Below are 10,420 nucleotides of genomic sequence, written 5' to 3'. Positions count from 1 at the left end.
TGTAACATGTTGGCCCGCAGATTCGCACGCTGTAGTGGGGAAGCCAAATTAACTTTATTTAAGGCTTTTTGCCAAACGTTCTACACGTGTGGTTTGTGGACTAACTTTACTCAGCGGGCCTACAGCGCGTTGCGCGTCCAATATAATGACGCGTTCAGAATGTTGTTCGGGTTGCCACGGTATTGCAGTGCGTCGACAATGTTCGCGGAGGCGCACACGGACTGCTTTTTTACCATCATGAGAAACGATGTGCGTCTCTCCTCAACCGTAGTCTGGGCAGCTCGAATAGCATCCTGTGCATGTTAGCCCACCGCTGGGACTCACCGCTGCTTCAACGATACGTGCAGCTACACGCGCCTGTACTGCCGATGTCCAGGCGTCTTTAGTCTTTAGTTTTGTAATTAATTATAAATTACTAACCATAGCGATAAGATTATAATTGTATTTACTAACACTATGGATTCTAAAGTCCGCAATAAATGATTTTGTATTTTTTGTTTGTATTGTTGAAATTAAAAGTTAACAAGAGAAACAGATAATAATATTAAAATTAATTATATAGGGTCATGTGTCCAACAATGAAACTTAAAGTCAAAGTCAAAGTCAATCACTATATCGCGTAAGGACACCCTTGAGAACCTCCCACTTTACTCCAGTTTGCATCGGCGTCACTTGGAGGAACATGTGTCTACGGAGCTTTTTCAGTATTAATTATTGTCACGAAAGTAAATATTTTTAGCAATTTTGTATATTTTTCATTAAATTATGGTTAGAAATTCAGTATATTTGATACTTTCCTAATATTAAACATATTTCGTAGATTATCCTGGACTAGATCACGTGTAGGGCTTGCATTATCCGGTAACTTTTTATTATCCGGATATTTCGGATATTTGAAATCTCAGTATCCGGATATCCGGTTATTTTGAATAATTTTCCAAATATTTAAAAAAACGCTAAAAACAATTTTAAATTTGTTTCATCAGACGAATCGTGTTAATTAACTTAATCACTGATTGTCTTATACGCACGTAAAAATCATTATTTTGCCACTTTAATGAGTGAAATAACTTAAAAACACTTTATGACTTCTCTGTCTCCTGCTTGTTGTTATTTTGCCTTACGGACCAAGAGCCCACGACAGCCAGACCTTCGTTATATTTTAAAGGCTGAAAGTTTTTTTTATGCAAGGTTTTAATTTTTAATATAACTGAAAGCCGGAAAGCACTTTGCTCAGAAATACTCAGAATCGAAAGTAGATTCGATTCATCATGTCAGCCGAAAGACGTCCACTACTGGACTTAGGCCTCGCCCAAGGCTCTCCACTCAGACCAGTCTTGTGCTTTCCGCATCCAACGCAATTCAGCGATCTTAACCAGGTCGTCGTTCCATCTTATTGGAGGCCTACCGACGGCTCGTCTCCCGCTCCGCAGACGACATTCGAGAACCTTCTAACCCCATTGGCCATCAGTCCTGCGAGCACGCTCACTGCCACTTCAGTTTCGCAATTCTTCGGGCTATTTCGGTAACCTTAGTTCTACTGCGGATATGATCATTTCTGACTCTATCCCGTAGAGAAACCCCGAGCATAGACCTCTCCATAGCCTTTTGAGTGACTTTGAGCTTCCTAATGAGGCCCATCGTTGGCGCCCACGTCTCAGATCCGTATGTCATCACTGGCAACACACACTGGTCAAAGACTTTTGACTTCAAACACTGCGTTAATTTGGCCGAAAAGACACTGCAAAGCTTCCCGAATGCTGCCCAGCCGAGTCGGATTCGACGAGTGATCTCTTTCTCGAAGTTAGACCTACCTAACTGGATCGTTTGTCCCAGGTATACATAGTCGTCAACAACTTCGAGCGCAGAGCCTCCGACTATTACGGGAGCTGGCACAACATTAGACATGACTTTCGTCTTGTCCATGTTTATTTTTAAGCTAACTCGGTCGGAAACAACTCTGCTGAGGTCAGCGAGCATATCACTGAGGTCCTCCAGAGTCTCAGCCATGACTACAATATCGTCGGCGAATCGAAGGTGAGTGAAGTACTCCCCATTATTGTTAATGCCTCGTCCTTTCCAGCCCAGAACCTTAAAATCATCTTCCAATCCAGCGGTGAACGGTTTCGGAGAGATCACATCTCCTTGTCTGACTCCCCGCTGCAAAGGAATAGGCTTCGTGCTCTGGTACTGTAGTCGGACTATAACGAAGGATTATAACGATACTATAACGAAGGTCTGGCTCTTGCGGGCTCTTGCTCTATTATAAGAATAAATAACACAATAGGTACAATACATAACGTATTGTATTGAACACCAAAAAACATTCATTATAAAATGAAATCAGAACATAAAAGGTAGGGTAGGAGACGAGAAAACAGGGATCTAATCGCTAAAAAGCGATCTCTTCTTCTACCTTCTTATTCGACCTGACGATGTTATTAACATAGAATCAAGAAAAAAGGTGATCAAAGCAGGTGTGTGTAATGTAAGGTAAAAAATATATTGAAGATTGAAAAAATACATAAAATATAATAATATTAATAAAATAAACACATACATTACTTACATACACATTTACCAAAAATTCATCATCGCCACTACCATTACCAAACAAGATGTTAAGAATGAACCTAACTAATAAGTATTGCATGTAAACCTTCCTAATACAAAAATAAATGTATCTGTGTGTATGCATACACTACACTAACCTCTCACAATGCGCGAGCGCGCGCTTAATATCAGATATTCGAATTATCCAAATTATCCGGATAATGAAGAGCTTCCTATCCGGATTTGAAAATGGGCGGATATCCGGATAATATGGATATCCGGTTATCCGGATTGCAAGCCCTAATCACGTGTTAAAGTGGCACAATTTAGCAGGCAAAAATTCGAGGTTAATGTAAAATACCTTAGGTAGTCAACAATGAAACATTTGCGCATGGGACTTTTAATGAGACTTATTAAAGTTAAAGTAATTAAAACTGTTTTGATTATATCCGTGCATTTACATAAATACGTCTTAAAATTATGAAATAGCTTATATTAGTTTTCACGTTTCATTGTTTAAATATGTAATGTTTCATTCTGTACACCACTGTGGACACGGTGACACATTTCCCATATTTTACTTTTTCTTTTTTTGATGACTTACTACACATTCCTAAAGAATACTGTATATGTCAACCGAAAGCCAACAAAATTAAGTACTGTAAAAAATTCAGACTTGTATCTGTCAAAACAAAAGATTTATGAGATTTTGAATTTTATGTGTTTCATTCTTGGACATTTGACCCTAGGTATTGTAGCACAAAAAAAGAGAAAGATGCACTACAACAATTACGAATTAATTTGTAAATAAAAGATTTGCCGAAAAGAATAAACAATTTATTGAGCAACACTATTTTTGCATATGATCGACTATAGGTATATTTGTTTTTAATAAAACCTAATGTTTACAACAAAAATAAAACTAAAAACAATTCCTGATAGATATTGAGCCTATAGGTATGCCAAAAGTATTAAAACGTGCAAATGCTAAATTTAGAATTTTGAAAAAAGACGTAAATAAGTAATTAAAACTGGCCATAAAGTTAAAATTAAAATTAATTATTATAATAAACTGGTAATTAACCGATCTTATTAACTACAAATTAACTAAGGAACACAGTTAAAAAAAGTAAAACAAACACACTTCTTCACTTCTATTTGTAAAAGTCAGTAAATGATATCAGAATGATATTTCGCAGGTGGTAGGACCTTGTGCAAGGTCCGCCCGGATTGCTACCACCATCTTGCTCGCTAATCCTGCCGTGAAGCAGCAGTTCTTGCACTGTTGTGTTTCGGCGTGGAGAGTAAGACAGCCGGTGAAATAACTGGCACTTGAGGTATTCCATCTTAGGCCTCTAGTAATACCCTGGTGTTGCAGTTGTCTATGGGCGGTGGTGATCTCTTACCATCAGGAGACCCACTTGCTCGTTTGCCATCCAGTCAAATAAAAAAAAAACACTAGGAGGGTCTGCTCAAGGGAAGCTTGTATGATCCCTCAGGAAAGAAAGATAAATGAATAGGCTCAGTGAATAGGTTGTACGTTACCAATTTCCGGCGACAATATAAAAATGTGGCTGGTGCGCGTGATTGTCCACAAATGAAAAACCAGTTGGGATTCGATTATTCAGGACAAATCAATTGTAGAATTCCGGTAAAACGGAAAACTGAAAATAGTATTTTTTATAAGAAATTTGCATAGCTAAAAAAAAAATGGAAAAACTTTAGAGATGTTAAAATGTAGGACACTTGCCAGGTTCGGAACAGTACCGGCTTAATTTTTAATTACGAATAAAGATCATATGTTTGGTCTTTGAGTTTAAAAATACGTTATTATTTTCAAGCAAATTAGATAGATAGATAAAGAACTTTATTCACAAACATGCCGTGACAATTGTACATAAACAAACGATTCAAATTGCTACATATTTAAATTAAGTTGTCACGGCACAGCCGCGAAAGGCGCCGACTCAGCATGTGCTGCGACATGCTGTCACAGCGCTGATATTCTGCCGGAACCAGTAGGAGTTCACGCACTCAGTCACATACAATTTTTACTCAAAGTTACTATAATATATAATTTAAGGTTCAAATAACAAACAAACATACCAGACATTCTTTGAATATAGGTACCTAATACAAGCAAAAACAAAGACAAAGATTTTCGCAGCCTGGTTGTCAAATAGAACCGACGATACCGGGTAGTACTAAGCATTGACCTGAAGCTTCTGGCAATTTAATAAATATGTTTTAAACCTTTGCTTAAACATCTGCCTTGAACGAACTCCTCGAATAGGAGGAGGGATGTTATTCCAACACTTCGAGGCCAGATACCTAAAACTTCCCCGAAATGCAGCTGTCCTGTGTCTGTAAGGGCAGAGTAGGCTCTGTTCGTTCTGTAGCTCTTTTGACTCAAGAGTTCTTGTCATAACAAAGCAAGCCTCGTCAACATTCGTAGACAAAAGTTTGTAGCGTGATTGCTACAGTATGTATGGTTGTTATATTTGGACTGTGTGGTGTGTTAGTGTGTTTGCGGGAGGTTGCTTGTCGCGTAGTTCTGAATCGGATGCCAACCCGGATCCACGTAATATCAGCGTCGAGCCACCTCTAGTGCTGAGTGAACTCCTTTTAGGTATGTTTGGCGTGATGAATAAAACACCCTAATTGATTGTGTATAGAAGAAGAAGAAAATTTATTTAAGTACAAAAAAATATATATATACAAAATAAACAAGGCGCAACTAGTGTGAGGTTCCCGGAGGACAGAAACGTTCGCCGCGTTCGTTCAGTTCGCCGCGCTCTCGCTCTAAATGAGCGAGAGGATGCGTGAGCTATGCAACGCTCGGATCTCTCGCTCGCGTCTCTACAAAACTCGGCGCGGCATCGCCTTCGATGTTTTCTGCGGGCGGCTGCCGAGGAGTGAACATGTCGTCGTAGCCCCGATGTACTTCGAGTGAAGCGTGTCTCCGCTCTCTGGAGTACGACGACGAAGATTCCTCGAGGCTTGAAGATGAAGATGTAGAAATACTGCGATGATCTTGCACGAGGAAAACAAACAAACTGTTCTTCTGAGAACAAACAAAACTGTCCTTCTGAGGACACACTCGATCTTATGATCGTGGTCTCTTGACAACAACGTCTCTTCATAAACGACGTCAATCACCTACACTACATCTTTTTTCGTATTTATATTTTATTTTTAATTTATTATTTTTCTTTTTCATCTAAGCATGAACATGTTTGTACCTACTTCTTACTTATGCGAAATAAAGATTTCTTATTCTTAAAAGAAAAAAAAACTTTTATTGCTTGTAAAAAAAAAAAAATGAAAAAGTTAAAAATAAAAATTATAATTAAAAAAATCGAAAACCCGCCTGCAAAAATGAACTGAAAAGATCGACACAAGACAAAAAAAATAGAAATATCAAAAGCTAACAGAATTGAACGAAAGAAATCGATACAAGACCAAACACAAAAGATTAACTTAAAACATGTCCATGGTAGTCCTTGAAAATTTAATGCAATGATATGAAATGCAGACGGAGGCATGAGATTGAGTGATAGGAAACAAATGCTGTGATTTTTTTTCAAAAATTAAATCAAACAGTTGAATGTTTTTCATCACACTTGCTCGTAAACAGTGTCGTAACGTAGCATGCAGGCTACCTTGGTTGCAATCCCCCAAATAAAACCCTCGACCTTAATGTGCTTGTCATGAAGCCCAAGGTCGGTCGCATGAGTCAGTGCCCGTACTAATTTTCATGTCATGAAGTCCAAGGACGGTAAATGAGTGTGATACTGCATGGCGTGCAGGAGCGTGGCGCGCGCACGTCGGGCACATGCTGCGTGGGGTGGGGCGGCGCGGAGGCTGGCGCTGCCAAGACCACAGTCAGCGGTATCGGCAATTTTTGAAAAAATATTAGTTTCTCCTTTACAAATATACAATTTTACTCGCAAATGTGATGAAAAACATTGTATGTCGCACGGGCGGTACTGGAATTACGAACATCGACTCATTAAAGCCCTCAGTCTTCGATTTCGGGCTTCTAATAGACTCTCGTTCGTAATTCCTTGTTTACCGCCCTTAAGACACGATGTACTATAAAAGACCTATCCAACGATACCCTCCACCTTATACAATGTAGGCACCCACTAAGGTAGGATTTTTGGAAATACCCACGGGAATGGGAAAAAGCGGGATTTATATATTCGAATCCGAGTGACCCTATCTCAGTAACTATAATAACTAGACTCTCTAAATTTGATACACAATCAGGTATTTTATTAATTAAAACATTAATTTCAGGGTTTTTGGAAATTCCCACGGGATAAGGAAAAAACGGGATTCACATATTCAGTTCAACGGACATAAACACGGTTGTGACAGATGGTGCCTTGGTCGTGACATAACTGAATGTGGCCGTTTTTCTTCCGTAGTTTTGTTCTTTCGTGACATCTATAAAATCAGATTAGCGGAAAATCAGTATACCTTAAGAGGTAATTTCAAAAATGATATGCATATATAACAATATAACTAAGCATAATTAACAAATCCGCAGAGTAATTCAAATGAAACTTAATGTCACAACCACGCATTATATATGTCACGACCATGTACTCAAAAAATCCACGGCGGTGACATTTTTTTCATACCATGGTCGTGACAATTTGAAATACATTTTGGTATACCTCAAAAGACAACCATAGTTTTACAAATCTTAAGTACTTAATTATCTTAAACTACACCACATTACCTACATAATTATGTTTTAAATAATAACGTGACCTTAGATGAATGATTGGTCTCGCGCGCTCGCTCGACTAGATACCGCCGGCGTACTTGTCAAATGCGGCAACAAATAGTACGCCGAAATCGGCGTACCTGAGCCCGAGGCGACTCAGTCGCGTTGCAAACTGTGCGTAATGTGCATGTCCCGAATTTTTGTTAAATTTTGGTCATAAACCGGAGTAAAATGCCAGTTTTCGCAGTCAAACTGTTTAAAAATAATACTACAAGAAATAAGAAGGACACTGGGATCACATACCATCAGTAAATATCGTATAATTTCGATATTACAAAATAAAATAACATGAACCCTAAACGCCATTCTGTGTTGCCGCGTACACAAGAATCAAATTCCCCGTGGTTGAGATTTTAATAAATTGAATTTTATTGTTATCATCATTAAATGATGATAAATTTTAATAACTTATTTTATTTAAGTATCTAACGTAATTATTATATATACATAACCTAGTAATATTATTTAATGTTTATCTTTGTGATATTATACACTGAAGGTGTATAAATTGTTACCCGACACTATTTAATTAAGGGTGAATGTGTCTTAAAATTAAAAATGTTTTTTCGTCTTCCCAGTCAAAAGCCCGATCAGCTGATTTACTTAGGTATTACGGGAAAAGAAAAAAAAAATTTTTCTTATTTCTACCCATTTTCCTGAAATGTTAACTTTTTACCCGGCTGCCCGAAGGAGGGTTATGTTTTTCAAGCGTATGTAAGTATGTATGTATGCATCTACCTATGTATGTATATTTGTAAACAATTATTTTTATTTTAGTTTTAATTAACCTGTAAATTATATTAGGTTTAACTATAGGTGCAACGTGTTAAGTACGCAAAACTTCTTAGTTGGTGACTCAGTCCATGAATTTTCAGTAATAATTTGTAAATATTGAATGTCCTTAAATATATATATTTTTTAATTAAAAGTGAGGCCTGATCATTGATATACCTACATCATACTTACCATTTTTTTAAAGAAGAAACCTACGCCTAACCTATACACAAACATATTAATACATTCACTCTTAATTACTTCTTAATTTCTAAGTATTTCCCAAGATACATTTTGTAACCAGTAACTTAATAGACCACAGAATAATTTATTTTCCCAATAATTCGGGTAACAGTGGAGCAGCTGGCAACACAATTCGTCACGCACACTAGCATCCTTGCAAATTGTCTTACACCGTTCTTACGCACACTACAATATTGAGTTGCCGCATTCACGAACGTTTGTTTTTAGTTCCCGCGGTATCTAGTAAAGTAGATTTTCTAACATTTACACCCCTGACCTGAAGATGTGAAACGGGGCTTCAAAGTTGACTTTGATATTCGAAAATTCCCAAATATAATCCTCCGAAAAATCAATTAAAACACGAAAATAAAGATCGAATATTATCGTATCTGCGTAGTGTGTGGTAGTTTCAGATAATTAAGTTATTATACGCAGTTAAAATATTATTGTATCTGCGTAGTGTGTGACACGTTTTTTACAAGCCCCGGCCGGAACGTGGGGGGGTTGCCGGCCTCGCATCCCTATCCGTCTATATCTATTTGGCCGGCAACCCCCTACTTCCCGGCCCCTACAGTAATGTACTAGTAGTTATGAACTCCAAGGGCATGATATATACTATGATAATTTACATTATCTGTCGGGTTGTGTCGTGACGCATTAGAACGGTATCGGTTTCATAATTTTTATTTGGTAGCGCTCATATTTATCTGGTGCAGTGTGTTGTGATGGCTTGTGTTGTGTCGCATCACAAGCATAGAGAGAGAGAGAGAGAGAGAGAGAGCATCACGACAACACGATAGATAAATGTGAACCGGGCTTTAGTGCTTGCTTTAGTCCTAAATCGATTTAAGAAATAAATAATTTTATTATTTGTAAAGACTGCTCGTAACATTTTAGTTCGCAATTTACGCGATTTTAAATACTTGAAAATTAAAATCATAATGGTCACTTTATAAGATCACTATATAAGGTCAGATCACTTTATAAGAATATCGACGAATCAAAAAATACTGGTATTGGTAAGGAACTGTACAATATATATTTACAACAACATTTAAGTAAAGGTTAAAATAAAACCACAAATATTTAGAAGACAAAAAATATCAAAATCTTTAAAATATAATCCGATTATTAAGAAATAAAAATAGTACTTAAGTACTTAATCATATTTAAAACTTTTTGTTGAAAATGATTCATACAGTCGCTTATTAAGAATGCCAGACAACGAACAAGTCTCCGGTAAGGTTTTGAATATGGAACGAAAAAGTATCCAGCAGGTAGGTACAATACAAATCTCATGCTCATGCATTTGGGTCATTAAAAAGGTGGAACCATAGACGAATTTTTTTTTTATGAAAATAAACTTAAATATGATTTTATTAGGATTTGTATTGTTTGAAACATGAATATAAATAGATTACTCGCGAATTCGTTCAATTTGACAAATATTTGATCCAACTTTAAGAGATAGGCAGTATACGGAACGATTTTATAAAAAAAAACAAGCGCAGCGGCTTTCGTACAAAGAGGTTGCATACGTTATTAAAAGAGTGGAAAAATTTTAACATTTCGGAAATATTTCGCTGTCATATAATTCACTAGGTTTTTTTAAATTCACCTCGTGTTTCAGTTTTTCATTTTGTCCTTTATAATTAATTCATTATTGACATATTTTTAATTGTAGTGTAGGGGTAGGGCGTCCTGGGGCACGGTGGACGGATGACCTTAAGAGGATCGCTGGCGGCGGATGGATGCGAGGGGCTGAAGACAGAGTGTTGTGGCGCGCCATGGAAGAGGCCTATGGCCAGCAGTGGACTGCTGTAGGCTGATGGTGATGATGATGATGATATTTTTAATGCTAAAGGTCAACACAGTATTTTTTTATTAGGTTGGTATAAGCTTATTGCTTAATTAAAAAGCAAAATAAACTTAGAAAAAAAATAAAATTGAGCGGGAACGTTCATTTATGCTCGTTTTGTTTGCTAATTTATCTTTGTAGTTTTTTTTAGTTTAAATTTGAGAAAAACACCGTTCAAGCTTCGAACAATAAGT

This window comes from Choristoneura fumiferana, chromosome 30, assembly GCF_025370935.1.
Source record: "Choristoneura fumiferana chromosome 30, NRCan_CFum_1, whole genome shotgun sequence".
NCBI classification, from domain to species: Eukaryota; Metazoa; Arthropoda; class Insecta; order Lepidoptera; family Tortricidae; genus Choristoneura; species Choristoneura fumiferana.
Note: the sequence above shows the minus strand (reverse complement) of the source record.